The 24207-nt window shown below is 46.8% G+C and overlaps 1 long non-coding RNA gene across 1 annotated transcript; it reads right to left on the bottom strand.

Annotated features, from left to right (window-relative positions):
• Positions 1-546: 546 nt before the first annotated feature.
• LOC308628275 lies at positions 547-23022 on the bottom strand. Its single transcript, XR_014017523.1, has 3 exons — positions 22868-23022; positions 2056-2120; positions 547-677 (listed from the first exon to the last, which is right to left on the bottom strand). It is a non-coding gene; the product is annotated as an uncharacterized lncRNA (long non-coding RNA).
• Positions 23023-24207: the final 1185 nt, after the last annotated feature.

Below are 24207 nucleotides of genomic sequence, written 5' to 3'. Positions count from 1 at the left end.
GGCACAGGAAGTCCATACGCTGGAACTGATAATTCTCATTAGCCAGCAGCAGGAAGTGCAAGGGACTAAGTTATGTGGAGTCTTCAATGCCACACTACAGAGCTGCAATTTAATTAAAAAGGGAAAAGTGGGGCTTCCCTGGTGGCGCAGTGGTTGGGAGTCTGCCTGCCGATACAGGGGACGCGGGTTCGTGCCCCGGTCCAGGAAGATCCCACATGCCACGGAGCGGCTGGGCCCGTGAGCCATGGCCGCTGAGCCTGCGCGTCCGGAGTCTGTGCTCCGCAACGGGGGAGGCCACAACAGTGAGAGGCCCGCGGACCGCAAAAAAAAATAAATAAATAAAGGGAAAAGTGATCTGGGTTTGGTTCTTGAGTCATATTTTGCTGACACATTCAGGAAAGGTAGAAAAAGAGTAAGGAATATATATCCACGCAGAGGATGAGGGGAAATGGAGCACAGTTTATCTCACTTCTTACTTCAAGGCGTTCAGTTCAGTTCCTTGAGGCTGCATCCCCATCCCCTACCCTCCATCCCTTTGCCTCAGTCCAGGCCTTGCTCCCTGAGTCCTTGGCTCTAGAAGACTTTTAAGTCTCAGATGATCCATGAACACTGGGAAAGAAACCTTCTGCGGTTCTGTGCAGCCTTTCTTTCTCTCCACGGATGCATAAACAATTCAACTGCACATGATAAAAGCAAGGGGAGGGGGGACCCACATTAATTTCCTCGAGGCAAATGATAAGCTGGCAGATTTGGCTCTATGGGAGGAGATAAAAGCTCCAAACACAGCCGAATGGCTCTTGGGATCCGGGCCTGGTACGGATGCAAATTAAAATAAAAACTATATAAACAGCAGCACAATGGCACCATTCAGGGCTCCTTCATTAGAAGCCAGCTCTCCAGCACCATTGCCCACAAAGACAATTTCCCTTTCTTCTCCCTCCTAACGAATTTCCAAGCTGGTCAACAAAAGGAGGCTCAGGACAAAAGCAGTTCTAATTGATGAGGCTCTTGGGAGAGGGTCGTTGGGGAGATTCATTTTATGTGTGCAAATCAAAAAGCAAATGTGATGTGTCAGACCAGCTGAGGACAGGCCTCCCGCCCTGGGTGGTAGATGTGCCAAGTCCCTCCTTTCAAGGCTCCATATAGACAGATAACAACCCAAAGGTCACATGCACCAGCCAGGCCTCCCAGAGCCCGAAAGAGCCAGCTTCCTCAAATGCTGCCTTGCACAGGGGGACCCCATTCAGCATCCAGGCACAGGATGCAACAACTCGCTACCATGGCAGCCTCTCCTCTGTATTGCAGAGGACAAAGTTCATTCGTCATATTATCATGAAGCATCTTTAAGGTGGGCAGTCACGGGGGTGAGGAGACTCAGTTTTAGCAAAATCCGCCACGTATTGAACGTTCAGGGTCCAGGGGGAATCTCTGCTCACAAAACACAGGTATCCCTGATTTTTTCCCATTCAGTTTTCATTTCTAATCACCTACGCCACTTCGGAAAACTGTTCAAGTGACAGTGCTCTCCAACTGTATCGTTCATCCACATGACTTGCTCTGCAGCCATGAAGATTTCTTCACTTTCAGATCCCTTCACACTCATCTCCCAACCCACACTCCTCCCCGAACTTGGAATTCCCTACTACATCCCTGCTGTCCATCTATATCCTCTTCCCCTCACGAACCTCATGTTTCCTCATTATAAGATGGAGTAATAATCCTTGCTCCACTCATCTCATGGGCTATTGAGAGACTCAAATGAAATGAACATGAAAGCAACTATAAACAGCACACATATTTCTGTTTTAACAGAAATGTCTTAGCTGAAGCTATAGCACTGGACCATTTAGTGACTGCCAAAAATTTCTCTCTTTATCATTAATTGAGACTTTTTTCAGCCAATAGGACAAACAAGATTTGTCCTATCCATCGACACCAAAAGGAACTCCCAACATTTTTAAATGATGGAAACCCAAACAGCCAAAGCGAGCCATCCCCCACCTTGGCCCCTTCATGGTTCCCCAGATATCTCACCAGCACATGCCTGGTACTCACTCTCTGCTTCACCCAGTTTATGTTTCCGGCCACACTGATCTGACGTCAGGCCAAAGGGCTGGTGCCTGGAAGAGGGAAAGACCAAAGAGAGTAGTGAGGCTGGGAGGATTTTTTTTCTCCAACTCTGAATGCTGCTTTACTTTGCCCCTTTAGGGAAGAGTCCATCATTTAGAAAATGAACTGTGTTTGCAGTCTAACAGGCAGCAGTTGCTGCGGATGGGAAGCCCTGTTCTTTTCCCACTTGTAGGCTAAGAAGCAAAGGAGGAGTGAAGAGAGGAGAGAGATATGAAAGCCCCATGACCAGACTGCCCTTTCTCGCCCTCTGCAGCCAGCCGGGTGGTCACAGAGCTCTATCGTTATTCTCTCATTTTCCCAGCTGATAAGGATAAGGGAGGTGCTATCTGCCACAGTCACCCCTGGCTTTAGGGCTGGTGGTTAATAGCACATGACCCAGCACTATTTTCCTTAACACTTCCAAGCCCTGGCTGCCCCGGACAATGCTGCCGAAAAGATAACAATGTGTGCTTGATATGTTCAGGTCTTTTCCGAACCACGCTCACATTACCACTTGTGCGAGTTTCCTAGGGCTGCCATAACAAATTACCACACACTGGGTGCCTTAAAACTATAGAACTTTATTCTCACACTTGTGGAGGCCAAAAGTTCAAAATCAAGGTGTGGGCAGGGTTGGTTCCAGCTGGAGGCTCTGAAGGAGAATCCACTCCTTGCCTCCACCAGGGGCAATCTACGGCATTGCTTGGCTTGAGGCTATATCGCTCTAATTCCTGCCTCTGACTTCACATAACCTTTTCCTGTGTCTCTGTGTGTCCTCTCCTCTTCTTATAAGGGCACCTGTCATTGGACCTAGGGCCCACCCTAAGCTTAGGATGATCTCATCTCAAATCCTTACATTATATCTGCAAAGATCATTTTCCAATAAGGTCACCTTCATGGGTTCCAGGGGTTAGGACTTGGACATATCTTTGGGAGGGACCACTATTCAACCCTCTGCAGCCCCCAAGCAAAGGGAAAGGGACAAGAGAAGGACACTACACTGAGCCTCTGTTGAAACCTGCAAGAATTTGTGGGGCAAAGTGGGAAGGGGAGTTATTCAGCCAAATTATGGTGGCAAGGGCTGTGGGATACTGAATGGGACTTCAGCATGGCTGCAGTAGGGAGGAAGGGACACTGGCTTGGGATCTGCCCTCCACTGAGACCCACAGAGGGCACCAGGTGGCTGCAACAACAAAATAACAGGAAAAGAGACACACCATCCATCTCTGCCTCTACTTACCCACCATCTTCCTCCCACCTCACTTACCCCTGCTGGGTAACCTATGAATCACCCTCCTTTTTACCCTCCTGGGGGTATAAGCGAGGCAGCAGCCTGGGATGAGCCCTGGAAACTCTCCCAGCAGCCTTTTAGTGAACTTTGCCTGCCTTGTGGAGGTCAGCCAGCTCTGTCCACTGAGGGGCTGTTCAGATGACTGCACTTCCACGCCTGGTTTGTGAACACAGATAAAGCACTTAACTGTCTTCTGCTGCTGTTCATGCTTACAAAAGGAAAAGCCCTCCAAAACTTAGTTCAAAAAATCCAATTTAAGGATCAAAAAAAGGTATGCCAGGTACAGAAATTCTAAAAGGTCCTTTCTCCAAGGAAGAAAATATTGACTGAATCACCAATCCCAAGTTTCAAAAGGAACAGTTCCTTAAGTTTCCCAAGAAATCCCTGAAATGTGTAAATAGAGAAGATTTGTCAGTGATAGTTACCAAGAAAACTTCTGAGACCTGAGATGGCAGGCCTTCAGTCAAGACCATGCCTATAATATGTCGTTAGGTCTTATTTTTTAGGCCTGGAGTTCATTAACCATCGGAAGTCAAACTTTTCCCTACAGTGCTAGGAAGAGGAAGTCTGGCAGATGGGGTCTGAAAAACTTCTATGGATGAGTTGAGGGGCAGGTATTTGTTGACTGTGTACCTTGTGTGGGTCACTCGGCTAAATGCCAGGGATATAGCCAGGTACAGCAATTCAGACATGGCCCTGCCTTCATAGAGAGGGAGGAGGGGAGACGGTAAGCTGACTATCACAAAAATAACCATAGTTGAGCTAAATGGTACAAAGCAAGAGTATAGACTGTCATGGAATCATACAACAGGGCACTTGCATACCTAAGAGATGATTTGGATGGAAGGTTTTGTATAATACATACTCCTTCTCCTTCTTTCTCGAGGATACTGGATGGAGGTCCTTGCCCCTCTAGGAGCTACAAGTATTTGAAGCAAATCTTCAGACAGATTTTGGGACTGTGTGCCCAATGAACCTAGAGGGGATCCTAGAGTCCCTGAGAGTGGAAGAGAGATGCTCTTGGAAAGATGAAAGCGATAGAAGCAGGTCCCCAGGGCTGAGATCAGAAAATAAGACTCTAACAACCTCATACTTAGGATGTATGTTAGGATGGCTTTATCAAAAAAGCAAAGGAACAAATGTTGGCAAGGATGTGGAGAAATTGGAACTCTTGATGGGAATGTAAAATGGTGTAATTGCTATGGAAAACAGTATGGAGGTTCCTGAAAAATTGCCAAAAAAATTACCATATGATCCAGCAATCCCACTTCTGGGTGTTTATCCAAAAGCATCAAAATCAGGATCTCAAAGAGATATTTGATGCTATGTTCACCGCAGCACTACTCAGAAAGAATCAGCCACATGCCAGAAGGAAAGTTTGACTTTCAACTGTTGACGACAACAAGGATAAACCTTAAGGACACTATGCTAAGTGAAATAAGCTGGTCACAGAAGAACAAATACTGCATGAGTCCACTTATATGAGATATCTAAAATAGCCAAACTCATAGAAGAGTGTAGAATGGTGGTTGCCAGGGGCTGGGATGAGGGAGAAATGGAGTTGTTGTTCTACAGGTATAAAATTTCAGTTATGCAAAATGAATAACTTACAGAGTTGTAGAGATCTGCTGTACAACACTGTGACAATAGTTGACAATATGCAGTTCAAAATTTGTTAAGAGGGTAGATCTCATGTTAAGTGTTCTTACAAGGGAAGAAAGGAAGGAAGGAAGGGATGGAGGGAGGAGGAAAAAGAGAGAGAGAAAGAAACAGTAAAAGAAAAGAAAAGGAAAGGAAAGAGAAAAGAAACGGAAAAGGGAAAGAGAGAAGATAGGACTTTAGACCAGGGGTTGACTAACTGTGGTCTACGGTCAAATCCAGCCTGTTGCCTGTTTTTGTAAATAACACTGTACTGTAACATGGCCACAGTCATTTATTTACATATTGTCTGTGGTTCTTTGGCACTTCAACAGCAGAGCTGAGTGGTTGTGATAAGGCTGTATGACCCACAAAGGCTGAAATACCTGACCACCCTGTGCAAGGGTGTCAGCTGTTGGCTGTCTTTGGATTCTCCACATTTCTGTTCTTGTTATTCTCCTACAGGAAAACTTGAATCCTTTCCCTACTGCTTATTAGTTTGTCATTCAACCCAAGGACTGGGCTTAGCCTTTTTTTTTTTGCCACAATTCTAATTCACATGCACCTAGGTTGCTACCTGTAGTCACTAGACACATGTGACTATTAAAATGCAAATTTAAAGTATTATAATTACCTTAGGGCTTTCACAAAAAGAATTTTGCCACCCCATGCTTTGGATTCCTCAGTACTCTCATCACCACACCAGAATGTCTTAAACACCTTTATCTGGGCTGCTTTGGAGGGAGGAGGGCCAAAACCTCAACAAAAGTCCATGTGCTAAGAACATCAGAGTGCACTCATAAGCACCTCCTGTGAGCCAGGCTCTGTTTTGGAAATAGCAATGCTTTTAAGCCCTCACATTAACTTTTTGAGGTAGGAATGATCATCCTGATTTTACACATGAGAAAACAGAGGTTCAGAGAAGTAAAGTAAATCGCTGAAGTGGCAGGGCCGTATTTGCACTCAGATCAGTCTGCCTATGCACGTTACCACTACATCCAACTTCCTACACTGCCTGCTGCTTAAACATTTCTATAGAAGTACTGGGAAGAATTCTATCACTTTGGATAAAGAGAGGACCAGTAGGAAATACACCAAGTGAATTCATTCTGCATAACAAACAGTATCAGGCTGCCCGCGTAGCCCAATGTCACTGTGTTGGTTGGTTCCTTAGAGACTTGGAAGCTTGGAGGGTCAGTTACCACTGGGTTCTTTTTGAATTCCTGTAGTTGTGTGCTGCAGTAAGGGTGCAGGGAGGAGGGGAAAGTTTGCCTTATTATAAGACCATCTTCCTGCCAGTTTATTCACTCACATGCTGTGGAGCGGCTGGCCCCGTGAGCCACAATTACTGAGCCTGCGCGTCTGGAGCCTGTGCTCCGCAACAAGAGAGGCCGCGATAGTGAGAGGCCCGCGCACTGCGATGAGGAGTGGCCCCCACTTGCCGCAACTGGAGAAAGCCCTCGCACAGAAACAAGGAGCCAACGCAGGCATAAATAAATAAATAAATAAATAAATAAATAAATAAAAGCTAGTGGCTGTTTTCAGCCAAGCCCCAGTCACCTCTGGGCATACTCCAGGACTAACTGAATATTTATGACATAAGAATGATTTTTCAGTTTGTCAAGTGAAACTATAAGATCTTTGGCTTTGGAGGAGGCAGCAGGGAGTGGGTGGTCAAAATAATAATATTAGCTCATATTTACATTAACTTTGCCATTTACAGGGGAACCTACGATCCAGTTAATCTTCACAACAGCCCTGTCGGACATGTCAGTCGTTATCATCCATTTGTGCAGGAAGAGGCTGCCCAGTTCCCCCACAGCTGCAAATGGCTACAGACCTAGTGAGTGACACCTTGAAGGCAGGAGGGATCACGTTGGTGGACACCATTTTGAGCAACGTCCTACAGAGACTAGCTGAGAGTTTAGGATTAGTAGTCAGGATTTGTTTCCGGTTTTTGTAATGAAGGTGGTCATTTTGGCTCATGAAACCTGGCAGAAGCGAATGCATTGCTCAGAACATCGTGTATTTGCAGTATGTCGTTTTTACAAAACTACCAGTGTTTTCCAGTGCTTCAATTATCAGGATGAGTTTCACTTTCACATCCTGAGGAGGCATTCAGCTTGGGAGGCTAGAAACTGCAAGAGATAGTTATCAAGGCTCATGCTGTTGAATTATAGGCTGTCTTTATTGCTCATTGCTCACATCAGCAGCATTGGATTTTGTATCCTGTTTACCCATCAGGTCTGGACTGAATCATCCCCTCTTCGGTCACAGCACTTGCCTTTGGAGGCTCCCGGAAGGGAAACAATGAGCAAATGTTAGTTAACCTACGTGAGGACTAGAGGATGCTTGCAGACTGTCACTTGGAGAAACCCTCCAGTGTTGCTGGGGTCCTATTAGCGTGATGAAGGGGCCTGTAAATAACTGGGGATGGCCATCTTTGCTTCTAAAAATGAAAAACATCCCTCATCAGAAACATGCCTTCCGACATGTAAGGCAGGCAAAGCTTTTAGGTAAAGAATTGGGTAGACAGGTACAGGGTAAGGCAGGGGAAAGCATTCCAGGCAGAGGATCCAACTGAGTAAAGCCAGGAAGGCATGAAAATGAAGTGCCTCTTCTCTTTAACCAGAGTACAGAGTGCATACAGGGGTGCACACAGAAGGCTGAACAGGTGGCTTTTAGTTTATAATATGATGCCTCTCCAATGGCAGGCTCCAGAGAGCACATTTAATGCTGGGGTCCAGTGCTTGTCAAACATGCATCAAAATCATCTGGAGGGCTTGTTAAAGCACAACTTTCTGGTCTCCACCTGCAGAGTTCCTGATTCAGTGGGTCTGCAGTGGGGCTCAAGAATGTGCATTTCTAACAAGCTTCCCAGCGATGCTGACGCTGCTGGTCCAGGGACCACTCTTTGGGAACAACTGCTACAGCTAGTCAGCAGCTGATAACTGTTTTGGTAGGGAAGTGAGGTGATCAGAGCTGAGTGCTTACTGTCTTTATCTGACCAGTTTGAAGGGCCGATAATTCTGTGAGAAGATATGTAAGGAAAGGAATTTGTGAGAGAAGGAATTAGCCCAGGCAGTGAGTATATGTTCAGTGGTGAGATCTGATTCAAAGCATCTCATTTTTCACCTACTTGGCAGTGGGGACTAAGGGAGATGAACCACATGACCCATGGTCCTCATAGAAGAACAATGGAACATCAAAAGTTCTTTAAGTTACCAGATAAAGCGTGTCATTTATAAAGCTCTAGAATGGAGTTTTTAACCCCTGAAATGCATTTTCTTTTTTTTTTTTAAGTATAGTTGATTTACCATGTTGTGTTTATTTTTGCTGTACAGAAAATTGATTCCTATATGTATATGTGTGTATGTATATACATATATGTGTATATATATATATATATAATTCTTTTTTATATTCTTTTCCATTATTGTTTATCACAGGATACTGAATATAGTTCCCTGTGCTATACAGTAGGACTTTCTTGTCCAAATGCATTTTCTTAGTGTCAATTTTTCTAAAGACACTGACCATGTTAGTCATCAATGACCTCACTGGCTGGCAGAAGGAATATTTCATGGCTTTTCCTCCTCTACTCTTGATCTCTTAGGTGTGAAGAAGAATGGCAGATTATGAGATTTAATCTAAAACGTCTTGAGTTTCACTTCCATCACAGAAATGGCAACTAGAAAAACACAGGAAAGGCCCAAAGATCTGCCTTGTCTAAGAGATCCTGACATGGCCCAAAGAGGAAAGTCAACATGGTGCACTTCTAGGCTCAGCACTAACAAAGATGCTGCCCTAACTAAGGTGGGTATATGCTTTAGGGCAAAGCAGAAGGAGGAAAGAAGGGGGAAGGTTTTCTACTGGTAGTAGGGATGGGAGCAGGTTATTCTTAAATCCTATCCTATTGGCCTGGTTGATGTAAGAGAAAGCTGTCACCCTCCACACTAAAGTATTATTGATGATTGGAGCTTAATACATGGCTTCATTTTGTATTTTATCAAGGTCTTCTTGAGTCAAGTGCTATAGCCCAGTCTAGCTAGAGGACATTGTATTCTAAGGTTACACTGCAGAAGAGATGACACCCTGACCCAGCAATTGGAGGACTTGGGTTTTTTTCCCTGGTTCTGCAACTCTGAATTTGGGCAAGATCTTATCTTCACTGGACCTCAGATTCTTCAGGTGAGAGAGGACAGAAATTGTACCTGGTTATCTGTATGATCTCTGCCATGACTGGTCTTCAGCAACTCTGTACCACCTATACTGAAGTCAGCTTTACGGAATGAGAGTGCCCTGAGCAGTGGTCATGGCACCATCACCCCCTGGACAGCTGGTTTTATCTGAATTCTGCTAAGTTTAATTCCCTGGTGTCATTAGCATTTATCTCTGCACTGGCCAAAGACCAGGATGGGAAAACTTCAGTATCAACTAGTAAGAAAATGATCTAGGACACTACTGATCTCATCTGGTTAGAGTGAATGAGGAAGGTTCAGTCCTCATCTCCTCATCAGCAGTATTGAGAACATTTATGCCACAGAGAGGAACAAACACCATCAGTCACTTTAAGAGATTTCCAAGGAGGCCACAACTCGACTCTTCCCATTCAGATCACTAAGGTTGGCCAATCCCATACTCAGCTCACACTCAACACTTTCTCTCCTTACCCATCACCCCAACTCTGTTCACTCCCCTGTATTACATGCGTATGTGTCCGTTTCCCTAACCACCCATCACAATGTCATTCTCTGTGAGGACCAGGGGCATAGTTCATTCTTCTTTACCTGATCTTAGTTTTCTCTACCCACCAAGTCTGGGGAAACAATTAAGGGCACAACTGTAATCCTTTGAGTCCTGACTCTCTACCCAGAATCATTGCTGGAAGTCTAAGCTCCCCGTGGGTCCCCACCATTCCCAAACATGCCCCATTGACTCCACTGCCCAAGGATGATGGTCCTTCTCTGTAACTCTTCACTACTACCACGGGTGGAAGAGGAGTCCACAGAGCTCACTGCTGCTGGCAGCAGGAGACCAGGGCCCTGCCTCTGCCTGGCCTAGTGCTCACCATGGGTCTGCTCTCACAGTTTTTGTTCCTGTCTCTCATCACAGAAGGGGAAGCTTCTTTTTTCACCAGTGATAACAGTTCCTCTGAGACTCCTCCCACCTCCCAAGGAAACCTGCTATTCTTCATTTGCAGCTCTGTCTGCAGGTGAGCAGAGCATTCCCAGAGCTAGACAAGAGGGTGTTGAATGATACCTCCTCATGTCTTACGCCCACCAACCATGGTAGAATGGGTAAGAATGTAAATTTTCTCCCGCCTCACAATAGGTTCCCTCTCTACCTAAGGGTATTAGGATCACCCATTGTCTCCCCTCCTAATATATAATTATGAAATGTTCACAATATTAGGGCTCAACTTAAGTCCCAAAATTCTTCTATTTTTTTCCCCAGAAAGGCTTAGGAGATTCTCAGATAAAATAACTGCCAATAGTCTGTTCTGAATTCCTGGAAAGGTATATCTTCATTACATTACTTCTCTGTGGTGCCTTTCACAGCACTTGGATCAGAGAAGGTAAATGTTTGGCAAGAAAATAAAGTTATCACTCTCATCTTGGAAAACGCAAAGCAAAGCTCAGAAGTATAGGGCCATGGGGTAGTTAGTTTGTAGGAAAAAGTGAGTAGAAGGAAAGGTGAACAGACTCCTGCCTGGGCGGTATATGTTCAGGTGGGCAACAGGGTGTGGGGGGAAAGGAGGCTAGAGGTCTGGGAACTGGGAAGGTAGGAAAGGACATGTAAAGAAAACTGAAATACTGTGGCTGAAGGAGGGAAACAATGAATAAGAAAATGAGACAGAAAAAGAGGAAATCAAGGTAGGAAGATATCAAATAGCTATTTAGCCCAGACTTCAGCTATCTCACCAGAGAAGATGGGGCTAGAGAAATGGCAGTGTAAACAAATAAGAAAATGATGTGGATACTGTGCAGATAACTCTGTCCTCTAAAGACAGGCAGGAGGTCGGAGGCTGAGTCACCAAATATCGAAGACTCCACTCTCAGGGTCCTAGTCTTAGCTCCGGTCTCCATCCGTCTCTCTGTTCTTTCTGAATCCCACAAGACTTCTGCGTACTTAACATACTTCCCCGTGAGGCTGCTGTTGCCTCCCTGTCTAGGGTATAAACTTGTTCTTGGCAAGCACAAAGTCTCCCAGTGGGTCTCCAGTCGTCACAGCCCCTAGAAGAGTGCTGAGCACAGGGTCGCCACTTACTGATTGGACTGCCATCACAGACTGGGGGCTTCCCTGGCGGTCCAGTGGTTAAGACTGGTGCTTCCAATGCAAGGGGCGTGGGGTTCGATCCCTGGTCGGGGAACTAAGATTCCACATGCTGCACTTTGAAAAGCGATCACAGACCGAAAACCAGAAAGACAGCATGGACCTTCCCATCAGCCTTGCAGGGGAGAGTACAGATTTTGCCACCTTAAAAACATTTCTTCATGCTCAAACACCTAGTCTGAAGAATATCCGTGTCCACTAAGTATTCCTGCAGGACTGTTCAGATGAGAAAGTCAGTGAAGGACCTTTTCAAACTTAACCCAGCATCTATTCCCTGAGTGCCCACGATGTGTCAGGCACTTTGCAGAGGCCGGGGCCTCAGAGAATAATGACACAGTTCCCTATTTCTTGGAGCTCACAGTTTGGTGGGGAAGATGGGCATTAAAAAAGAAATTACACGTGTGACGAGGGTTACCAAAGGATCCTCAGAAGTGCTCAGAAGTTGGGCAGCTGGTTCTTTGCTATGGTATTGGCATCTCTTGCCCATCCAGGGGGTGGTACATAAGGACCAAAACAGAGACTGGAGGGGGGGAAAGCTTCGGTTGCTCCACGAACCATCAGCTACTTGTAAGACAGAAATCAGAGCAGGGGTTTCTGTCAAAGTCAGGCCAGGAAATAAAGGACACATCATACATACAATGAATCTATAACCTGTGAGGTCCCCATACAGGCTGAGATGCGTTTCCCCAAGCGGCAGGCAGCTCTGTTCAGTGCCAAGGCCAGTAACACCCTGGAGAGCTGGAGGCTTAGCCTTCCTCTACCCTCCACCATCTACAGCAAAGCTGTGAATTCCAGAGTAAATGAAGAGGACATGTAAGCAGTGGGCTGCTGTCACTAAGCCACATGCTGAACTTCTCCAGGGGAATAGAGTCATTGCCGAGTCCTTGCTCCTCGGTGAGAAATAAGGCTGTGGATTAGGAGCAACAGAACACGTGGCAGCAGGGAGAAATGAAAGTGGAGAATGCGAAAGGTCCAGGGGAATGAGAGCTCACAACACTCTAGCTAACGGGGGAAAAGGGCCAAGTCCATGCGCGTCAACTGCCTTGAGACGATCATTGACTGACAGCAGTATTGCACAATTTCTGGTATAGATCAAGTCATTAAAATAAAAATTATATTACATTAAATATGTAATATTTAAGAAATCAAGACTATACTACAAAAGTTTAAAATCTAATTTAAAAAATTTTTTTTTAATTTTTATTTTTTGCGGTACGCGGGCCTCTCACTGTTGTGGCCTCTCCCGCTGCGGAGCACAGGCTCCGGAGGCGCAGGCTCAGCGGCCATGGCTCATGGGCCCAGCCGCTCTGCGGCATGTGGGATCTTCCCGGACCGGGGCACAAACCCGTGTCCCCTGCATCGGCAGGCGGACTCTCAACCACTGCGCCACCAGGGAAGCCCTAAAATCTAATTTTTAAACATCTAAAAATCAATTTTTTTACTTGAAGAGGTAAATTTTAGATACCAGAAAAAACATGGTATTTGGAATACACCATTGCCTGAGAAGGCTAGAAAGTTGGAAAAATAGAATGTTACTGTATATAAGAACTGGCTCCAAATTTCTGCCTTTTTGTGCATCCTTACCTAAGTAACTAAGTATTAAACTGGTGATTACCGCAAATAGGAAAAGGAAAGTCTTACACATACAACATTGATGGTGATTACATAATATAGAAATTTGACAAGTATTCTGGATATTGTATATAAAAACTCCTCTGAAGAGCTAATGATAGGCCCTAGGGAATTCTGGTCCTAACAAAGCACCAATAAAACCAGCAGCTACTCCCCAGGTATCAAATGCTATGATCTCCCCCAGAGGGGTTGCTGACAGCCCAGCCTCTGAAAGAGCTACCAAAATCAATACCAATCACTAGGCAATGACATTTAGAGGACATCGAACACTAGAATGATTGCGTCAGGGCACCATTTGCCAGAGCCAAATGCTTGCATTTCCAAATGGCAAATCCTTTTCAGGAGCAGATGTATGACCATGAAGACCTGGCTGTGCTGAGAGCCATGGAAACTGTTTTGCAAGCTGCTATCATTAAGCAAGTAATGACACTCCTTAAGCCTGCTTCAGTGCGCAATTAAGACGGGTTTCAACTCATCAGCCACCACACCTATTGTCTGAAAACATCACAAAACAGGTAAGAATGCATGCAATAAAATGAACTAGGGCAAAGTTAACAGCTTCCAGGTAAGCTATGTTGCCAGAAAACTGGACCTTCTAGAAGCAGCACAACACAGGCACAATCCACAGCGCCCCATGACACCACCTGCCTTCAACCCTCTGAACAAGAGGTCGGGTGGACACATAGGGGGCTTGCTGCATCCCCAAAGTACAAGAGGGGAGAGGGACCTGGATGTGTGATGAGTCTGCCCCAGAAAATAAATTCATTCCTTTTCAGAGCTCCTCCACACAGCTGGGAACTAGGAATATGCAGCGTTCTACACAAAAAAGGGTGGGTTCAGCTCAGATAGCATTTCTGCAAAGGCCAAGGAAAAGCCACTGCATTGTGTCCACCACAAGCAGCCTTAGGCACATCCTTGGGGTGAGTGTGGGCATCACCAATGCTGTGCTAGGCACCACGCACTCTGCGTCCCTTTTCTGCTAGGAGCTGCCTCCTCTAGCAGTTTCCACTCCTTTGCCCTCAGAAATCTGAGAAGAGTGGCCAGGAGCCGGTGGGGTGTAGTGGAAAGGGTATGGCTTTGGAGTCAGATGGACGTGAGTTACAATCCTGGCTCTACCACTTACTTGCTGGCTCACCTCTACCCTTTCCACCCGCCTCTCTAGGCCTCAGCTTCCACATTATAAAGAGGGATTAATAATTAATAATTAATTAATTGATTGCTTAATAATTAATCTTCATAGCTGTTTTAAGAATTCAAGGTAATATCTAGCAGAGTGATTGGCATAGAGGAGTTGGTCAATACAGGGTAGCTATTATTATTACTAATAAATGATCACATGGGGTGTATGACTATGTGGGGATGATTAGAAGAGAGGTGGGAAGAAAAGGGACGTTGGCACAAGCAATGAAATGGGCTTCACTTTGAAGAAAGATTTTTCAGAGCACCATGTAGCTCTCCTATAGAAATCCTGCCTCCCTCAAAGGTATTACGCGTGTATAAACACTCTTTACTTTCTTTAAGCAAGTTTCCCACAGCCTTGTGATCTGAAGCAGGCAAGTTTCATCCTGTTTTCATGGGTAGGAGAAACTGAGGTACAAAAGATCACCCGATTCTCTGAGTGAGTCAGAGGAACCACCCAAACATAAACCCAGGGGTATCACAGTCTCCACTCCTTCTGGACCCAAACTGTTCTAACAAATGATTCATATTGGTAGAAATCCCAATTAAAAAAAAAAAAAAGATTAGTGCTACAATGGAGAGCCCTGTGTTTGGGGCAACCAGGAAGTTAATGTGCAGAAGACCCAGGCTGGGCTTCCACAGTGCATGCTCCAGCACCATCCTGTGCCAAGCTTTCCTCTCTCGGTTGTGTCTGGTTCTCAAAGGAGTTGAGCAGAAGCACAAACAGATGGAACCCGCAGTATACCTTCCTCCCTATGGCCTTCTGGCCTCAACCACAGGGGGCCGCGTCCACACCAGGCATCTGCCTATCCTCAGATCCTGGCTCTTGGACCCCACTCACCGGTTTGTAGGCAAACACCTTTCCACCCAGCAGGCTTATTCAGATTAGGTTCACCCAGCCTGGGCTGAGAACAGGCAGAGTGCCCTGCTTGTTGCTGTAAAAGGAACCAGCTTCATCAGAGGCAAGCCAGCTTCCACCACTTTGTAGAATTTGACGTCGGGTTTTGTTTCCTGCTTTGTTAGGTTATTCCCCCACCTCTTGGTCTCATTGCCTCCTGCATACACAGCCCTGGAAAAGGGCCTTTCCTTGTGAAACTTGGTAGCCTCACAAAGTCCGGAGGGGGATGAGGCCAAATGGTTATCACAGACCACTGAAGAAATCCCTTCTCTCATGCCCTTCTATTAGATGGACAGTTCATGCTTCCAATGGAAGAATTCGAGCCTGGAATTCCTTGCTCATTTAGTTGGATAGTGTCCTGATCTTGTGTATATAAGAGCATTGTACAACGGAGGCATTTATAAATAGGCACCTGGTTTTGTGCCCAGCAGAGTGACTGGAACATGATAGGGACAAAAACGTCTGCTGAATGAATGTTCATTTTATCGGTATACCTAAGCTCTTATTTCATGTCTTGCTACTTTTTAATTGTACCTTTAAGTGATGATATACCAGCTTTTAGAAATGCAAATTCAAATTCAGTTCCTTCAGAGAAACCATTAGAATTTAACTGTGTTGAGGAAAGCAAATGCAAGGACCCAATCACTTATCTCACTAGTAATTTTCCCTGTGAACATGACGCAGAGCTCCGTCAACTGTTATTCTATTTCAGGGACCACAGGCATTCCTCTGTAGTCAGGGAGAGGAAACCAAAGCAAATTCTTGCAACAAGTTCAAAAAGCCAAAGAATCTAGCAACCTAGAAAGGTCTCCCCGGCCTATACGACTTTGCTGCCAAGGTCACCAACACAATAGCAACATAACAAATATCAAGGACATCAGCTGGCTGGAGAGTCTGCTGTTAAAATACATCTGGGCTCGGTCCCTGGTACCTTCTCTTTCCACTTTTGCTCAATCTACTGCAGCAGTTCAGAAGCTCTGTGACACGGAACTGCTCCCTCTGCCTGCACATTCCTCATGCCAATCCTCTTTGTAAATGTTTGCTTTAAACATAATCTGCAGCTTTACTAAGATTATGTCCTGAGCACATTTTTTTTTTTTTTTTGGTCATCCATATCTGTGCTAAGAGAGCTGATGCCTTCCTGCACCCTCAAGTCTTGCCTCCAGATTTATTCCTCAGACTTTCCCCAGGCCTTTCTGTTCTGATGAGGGCATTTCAGAATCAGAACGCTGCAGAATCCTTGAGGACAAGGATCACTCATTACCCTTCCTTTGTATCTTCTATGTGCCTCACACATAGGAAGCACTTGATAAATATTTTTAGCAAACCGGTTTATTCATTGTTCCCTGAACTCGTGAAGCACATTCCCATCCCTGAGCTCTTGCTGAAGACTTGTCTCCTGCCAAGAATGCACTCTCTGCTCCTTCCCATTTATGCAAATCCTGACTGTCCCTCAGGACCAAAATTAAGCCCTCTGAGATCTTACAATTAACATACTATTTTTTAAATTAGTCTGGGTCTACATCTTGTCTCCTCAACTAATCTGAAGTCCTGTAAGCTCTGTCTGGGCTGAAGCAAACTGACAGAACCAAAACGAGGTGAGAAAGGGGGTCCAGTGCCAAAGCTTTGCCTCAAGGGTGATGTCAGGGGTCTCTGCAAATCAGACACTGGGATAGCAAATGAAAGATGCCTACTTGGAGGTAGAATCTATGTAAATGATTTAGACTCAAAGGCAAAAGCAAAGGAACAGAACGGGTGCAGAAGCCGAGGTTAGGATATGGTCAGTCCAGAAGGATGCCCTTAGGACAAGGCTCATTGGCCCTGACACTGATATTGAAAGTCCAGGTCCTGCCCCCTCAGGCAGGGGGACTTGACCCTTAATGTAGTCCTCCCCAGCTCTGGCACTGACACTGCCCAGTAGGAACTGCTGAATCCCTTATTAGAACACTTGCGTCCTCACCCAGGATCTAGCACAGTGTTATACAAACAGCAGGAAGGAAGGGAAGCAAAGAGGGCAGAAGGGAGACGAGTGGATCATTGGTCCACTCCCCTCAGCCAGTTCAGAAGGCCAGAGCGAGCCCAGGCACCCGCCATCCTCTCACACACCCAGTTGTTCTTAGTAACTGCCACATCTTTCATGCTTTGGGGATTGCTTTGATCCCTCTGGAAGCTTTTGAGTTCCTCAGGCATGGGGACGTTATCTGCTCTTTTTTGTATCTACCACTGAGGAACAGGTACTGGTTCCAGCCTCCAGAGTGGGCAGGGTGTGGGCGTGCGGTCTCACTGCACTGCTCACAAGGGGCTCTGGGCAAGATTCTGCTTCCAGTTAAGCAAGGGCAGCTGGGACACCTCTGTGGGTTCAGCCACTCTGCCTTTTCCTAGTTTCCCACAGTTGTCTCTTTCTCCATCCCACCCAAAACACACAAGGTCAACCATGCCAAGAGGGGGAGCAGAGTCCCGCCTCCAACAGGGCTTCCCCAGGCCTCTGCCTATTTAGGGGTGGGGGACTGGGTCCTCATGATCCTTCCCATAGCCATCAGCAGAGGGATGGGGCCTCACCCCAGGTCAAGTTTATGGCCCCATCCAAGTTCTGCCAAACTCATGACTGCCAAGTGCACCAAGAATGGACATGGTCTGAGCATGACTTGAGGCTGGGCCTACGCTGTCTCCCTCCTTACTGTTTTTCAAGGCAGAATCACACCTAGGGGAGGGGACTGTTAGCATTGTGATGGCTTCTCCCTCTAATCACATGCAAAGTTGAAAAACTAAGTGTATCAGGGGAATTCTGAGCAGTAAAAACAAAACAAGGTTAAAAAACAAAACCCAAACCCCTCATAAACAAAAGAATGGGAAGCTCTCTCCATTCTGTAAAATCCGATTTCAGATCAACTGAGTGTAAAAGAAGATAGTCCGAGTTACAGAAGAGTGAATCCAACAGCCAAGCAAAATCCAAATGGCAAAACGAAGGAGGTGTGTAGTTATTTTTATAATCAATGTGAAAGAGGCAGGACTGCCAGAGAGAGAGGCTGATGGGCCACAGCCACAGAGAAGCAGCTCCCTGAGCAGACAGATGGCTGGGGCTCACCTTTCCTGTTCCAGGCCCTGAGTGTTATTTCTGAGCAAACAAAAGCTTGTCTCTTTATCAACTGACAGTGTTGACCCAGCACTTGATGCACACAGAGGCTCCCCCTCGGAACCTGGACCACAACCCTGTGGGTAGGCAGCACAGGGACTGTTAAATCCATTACACAGATGAGAAAACCAAGTCCTAGAATGATTTGCTCCAGGTCTTCAAATATAAAAATGAGATAACCAGAACTTGAATTTGTCTGTTATAAAGCCAAGGTTAGAGCTCCCTGCACAGGCTCAGGGGCCCTGGGGCCTCTGCTGGAAGGAAAGGAACTCGGCTGAATAGTCAGTGTGGCCCCCTGGGGTTTTTCACCCCTTCTAAACAGGAAGTGAGAGCACAGACTCCTGCCCAACCTCCAGCCTGGCCTATTATTTCAGTGAACCCGCAGGCTCAACAGACTCTGGACGGCTGTGAACTGGCCCTCTACCAAAGGCATGAGTTCAGCCGCACTCTTTTTTGCCAAAGCTGCTTCTGGTAAAACAAATCTATAAAGAGAGATTTCTCCTAAGGAGGCCCCACCCAGCTCAGCCAAAGGGAGAGAATGGGTGGGTGACAGGGCTTCCTATTTTAGGAAATCCATCAGTCCTCTATCAGCAGAGCCTGGGCCTCTAGCCAAAAGGTCCCTGGAGGGAGGAAGAATGAAGAGCCGGGTCAGCTGTAGAGCATGAACGCAGGTCCCCAGCCGCGGGCTCCGGGGAGGGGCAGTCTCATCCCCCCTGAGCTCCTATGGCCTGGCTCCCCTTCCACTTCCACGGGGCAGAGGCACTGCTTCCCGTAGCCTGGCCTGAGGCCACTGGGGAAGGGGAGGGGGGGTTGAGGCTGTGCCCCTCCTCCTAGCAAAGTGTCCAGACGCCAACAGGCCCACATCTGTCCTGGAAGAAGTGGCCCCCTGCTGTGTGACCCTGGGCAATTTCCTCACCTGGAAAAAAGCAACAGCAGCACCTCCTTCATAGAATACTGTGGCACTCACCTAGGAACCACTGTCCCCTCCTCCCAGCAGATACTCTGAACCCTGTGGTCTCAGCCCCTCAAAGATCTTGTTCTGTGTCATCAAACAGTTTTCCCTAAACCCCAAACACACTTCTCTCTACCCCAGCCACGTATTCCTGTGTGTGGCTCCGGCAGTCCCATTTCCGGCCCTCAGTTCTACGGGAGATTTCATCTACCAAGCACTTATGTGCCAGCACCAACCGCACTGGGGAAGAGTCACTGGATGTTTGGGGCAGTGTGGCGGGCGGTGGGGAGAAGCCCCAGGTGCAACCCTTTTACTTAATCGTCACCTAATTAGGCTGCCGCCTACTGCTCCCACCAGCACACAAGAAGTGCTAATTTTGCAAAGGAAAATTTGGTGCCTAACCTTCATTTCTATCTCCAGATGTAGTATATTTCTTCTCTCGGGGTGTTTTCAAAGTCTTATTCTGCAGATTTCTGATGTTAACGTGTTATCTTTCTTTAAGAACTTCCTTCGGCTCAGCACCCCCCCACCCGCCACCATTCAACACAGGACTGAAGCAACCTCAAGAGCAGAAGCCAGACTGCTGGTCCAGCAAATGAGTGTGGACGCCCTCTCCTCTCAGACCTCTTAGCTCAACTAAGGAGGACGTCAGTTACAAGCTGGGGGCCTCAGCTGGAGGAGTGAGCATCAGCAGCTTCCAGAGAATGAAGCAAGACATTTCAAGTCAAAATCTATACGGGCCCTGGGCCAGGGCAGCATAGTGCCGTGCGATTACAGGGAACAATCTAAAAAAATCAATGTTGAACGGGCAGCCAGTGCAGTGCCTCTGAAAATAGACAACCGCTGGGTCCTCTCCTCTGAGGAGCTGGCAGCCACTACCTGCAGCAGCACAAACAAGCGAACTTTCTAAACCGAAATAGTATCCTGGGTCTAAGAAACAATGAAGGACAAACGCCAGAGCTCAGGGAAGAGTTTTATGAAGTCCTAAATCACCTCTGCAAAGAGAAGCTAAAATAAGGTAAACCCGCTGCAGGGTTGTCAACCCTCATCATCACTGTGCCCCTATTAACTAGTGATCGTGACAGGAGGAGCTGGTGTTGTGTCGTCATCATCACCATCATCCCCCTCATCACCATGGCCCACCTTCACCGCTGGACACGGCTCCTATTCAGCCCCTGGGCCTGCCTGCAGGTTTGATGAGGCAAAAGAGGAGGCTAGATTTGTTTAAAGAGGTCGGTGTGGGGATGACAAGAAAGCAAGATAAAAGGAGAGAGACGCAGAAGCACAAATTCCTAGCAGACAAGGCCTACTACCAAGTATTTGAGACTCGGCTGATTCCGCCAGAACCGTGAAGTGGTGGGTGAAGCAAGGCAAGGGTTTTGCTTGTCTGCTCCCCTACAGGCACCTGCCTCCCTGGGGTCCTGGAGTTGGAGCATATTTTGAAAGAACCAAGGGACACCAAGTTCCCAAGACCCTGTCTCATATTTATTTATTTCCTTTTCTGTTTCAACAAGGACACTATTTTGTACTTGTTTAGTGATTCTTGACAGACAATTTTCTTCTGGACCGAGGCTGGTTTTATCAGATAATCCAGGCATCTACTGGGTGCCCACCAACATGTCCTACTAGGAAATGAGAGCTGTAGGAGGGTTGACTTATTAACTAAACAAAGGAACAACAAAATATCACACACCCAGAGGCGATAGACCTGGGACAGGAAGGCAGGGCTAACTCAGGAGGATGCCCCTTCAGGACAGGCAGGGAATTCTGGACTTCCCCGCCGTGTGGGAGCCCCGCTACTCCTATGCTTTTTTTTTTCTTTCTTTGTCTTGGAATTTTATTTTATTTTTTTATTGAAGTATAGTTAATTTACAATGTTGTGTTAGTTTCAAGTGTACAGCAAAGTGATTCAGTTATACATATATATATATATTCTTTTTCAGATTCTTTTCCATTATAGGTTATTATAAGATATTGAGTATAGTTCCTTTGCTATACAGTAGGTCCTTGTTGCTTACCAATTTTATATAGGTAGTGTGTTTATGTTAATCCCAAACTCCTAATTTATCTCTATCCCGCCCCCATGCTTCTTGCTCTGAGGCAAATGTCCTGAGAAGACATCCCAGGATTTAATAACCAAGCAGCATGTGTGCCTTTCTCCATGCTGGGGCCTGGCCTCCCAAGTTCCCAGCAAGCAGAGGTTCCACTGAAAGGGAAAACTCCCCTCTGATGAATATCAGCATATTCATCAGATGCTAATATAGCCCTGCCTGAGCTGCATCCATCACACCTGCCTCTCATCCTTTTATCCACCTCCCAGAACGGGGAAGGGTTTATTTTCTGCTGGGCCCACAGCTGATGAGCTTCAAGGTGCAACGTGACATTAAACTCCCTGGTGGCAGTCCCTCATCGTGGTTGCCATGGTGCCCAGCAGGGCTACTCAGCTCCCTACTCACACCCAGCCTGCAGCTCCTTAGGCAAAAAGGCAGAACCTCAGTAAGACTGAAGGTAATGAGCAGGGGCATTGAAATCTCATTTCAGTCAATATATTCCTCATCAACCCCAACAAGCATTCGACTTACTTATATACTCCCTGTCAACCCTGGAGAGCAGAGGTTAAAATAAAACCTCTAAAGGGCAGGACTGGTGAATGGAGAAACGAATACAGAGCACCCTGCCAACCCATAAGGCAGAAAATAAACCCCTGGCACATGGCAGGTACCCAGTAAATATCTGTTTAATGTATAAATGAATAAATAAAAGTAGCTCAAGTATGGTTTAGGCCTCTTGAGGGACATTTTCTGAAAAGACACTGTTGGTATTAATAATTAGTTCACTTGATGTGCCATTTTCTGCCTTCCAAAATGCTTTCCTGTGTTATCACACTTGGTCTCTGCAACAAGAAAGGGCCCTAGAACTGGGCTGGGAAATCATTTCCATTTTGCAGCTGAGAAAACTAAAGCGCAGAGAGGTGATCTACCTGAGTGACTCAGCACTTGGGTGGAGGTTATGGAGGGGAAGCCCTCTCCCACCTCCTCTAATGGCTCAGCCACAGGCCTTCCTTCTCCCCCCGCCCCGGGAAGGAGCCACTGTACATCTGAGAGGGGGCAGGGGACTCAGGTGTGCACTGAAGCCCTGTCCATGCCTCGATTCACTGGGGCCTCGAATGATGAAATATTTATTTGGTGATAAGAACTTCATATCAAGTGGCGGCTCTTGCTTGGATTACCTTACAGTAAAGTAGACCCACTGTCAGTGTCTGCTGCCCCGAGCTGTTGGAAGGTCACTCACTCCAGCTTGCACCTATGCCGTGGAGAACAGCTCCCAGCTCAACCTCAGGCAGGGAAGCAGAACCACCAGGGGGAGATTCCTAGCTCTGAGGAGTCAGAGACAGAGCACAGGCCCTGCGCCCCTGGGCCCAGCCATACCCCCTCCTCAGGACAGCTGGCTTCTGGCCTTTCTGCTTCCCTTTCCTCCCTCAACCATGACTCCTGGGACCTGGCCTGATCTTTCCGCAAAGCACTGTCACTTCCCACAGCAACCCACAAGATTCTCTCCCTGACAGGACTGCCTATTGAGCAGAAGACAACCTTCTTACTGTTGGGAAACATTCAGGATAAAAAGCATAAATTACAACGGCTGAAGAAAGCAGACAAATTGTTCACAGTCACCGTCCCAGTGACTTCATTTCTAACTGACCTTTAGAGTCCCTTTGGCCTCAAGCTCCTGATGATGGGTTTCAACACGCTTCCCTCCTGTCAGCTCATCAGCCCGAACACGCCATTAGGCATGAGTGTGCGCTATGCCCACAAGCTCTGGTATTCTGCAGAATCCCAGGCTCAGCCGGCTTTAGAGTACCTTTGAGAATTAAATGAGATAACATGTAAGAAGCTATAGGAAACGTAGCTATATGGCAATCACGTTAGTGGTCAGTGTACTGACTGACCTCATCCGACTCACCTCCACGTGTTCTCGGCCCCAGGAGCTGACCCCTGAGGAAGGCACCATCCTGGGCACCCTTGCTGGCTGGCTTCTGGTTTGGCCAACATGAGGCAGCAAAAACGGGTAGGGATTTCTTCCCCACTCCCTCCCTGCCCTGGAGCCCTGTCTCTGAAGGCCCTTCCTCCACAGCCGCAGTCCCACTGGGTCACGCACCCAGACTTCCTTCTTCCCTTTGCCCTTTGGCCTTAGGGAGGTAATGGCTCCCCCGATGCAGGTCTCCAGGTACCTCAATGTTCCGTACTTGTCCCCTCAACCCTGCCTGCTGCTCTGTGGATGCTTTTATTAAAGACTTTCTATTTGAACCACCTGGGATAAATTCTGTATTCCTGCCAGGCCCCTGACTGATAAACTCAGAGACATCCACATCTGTGTCTAATCAGCTGAAAGGCCCAGCCTTGGCCTCATTCATCACCGGGAGCAGAGAAACCATAGTGTCCAATGCTGGTTAAGGTATCTTCAATGCAGAGCTTCCAAACCCCCAGCAAGGCCAGCTGGCCTTTCCTCCCTCCTCTCATCTTTCTAGTGGCCTAGCTGCATGGTCTTATAAAGCAGCTCAGCGTGGGCTGCCAGCAGTCTGACATCAGGATGGAAGAATACAGAGGCCTCAGAGGTTCTGCATTTTCTGCAATCTAATGATTCGCTGATCCTCTGGTGTTTGTTTGGCAATAGCTAATTTCAGTTTCAAGATGCTTAAATCACTTCTTTGTTCTTTCTGCTGTGTAACTAGGGCACCATTATGAGTCTGGAGCAATTGCTGTTTGGGGTAGGCATTTTTATTGGCAGGGGTGGGGAATTGCGTGGGTTGTTTTGTTTTTGTTTTTTTCCTTGTTCTGGAGGAGTCAAATCATGTACTTGGAAGAAGGTCAAGTTTGTTTGGGATTTTCTCCTGCAAGAGGTCCAGAGCTGACCACTTCCTCAAATGGTGCTTTTTCTGTCTCTCTGCTTCTAACTTTACTTCCTCCTCTCGCTTCAGGGTGGGTGTCTAGTTTGGGAGCTCCAAGTCCTCTCCTCCTCTTTTGTATTTACCTCCCTCCAAC

Source organism: Mesoplodon bidens (assembly GCF_964165515.1).
Source record: "Mesoplodon bidens genome assembly, chromosome: 14".
NCBI lineage: Eukaryota > Metazoa > Chordata > Mammalia > Artiodactyla > Ziphiidae > Mesoplodon > Mesoplodon bidens.
Note: the sequence above shows the minus strand (reverse complement) of the source record. Positions and strands in the feature narration are given on the sequence as shown.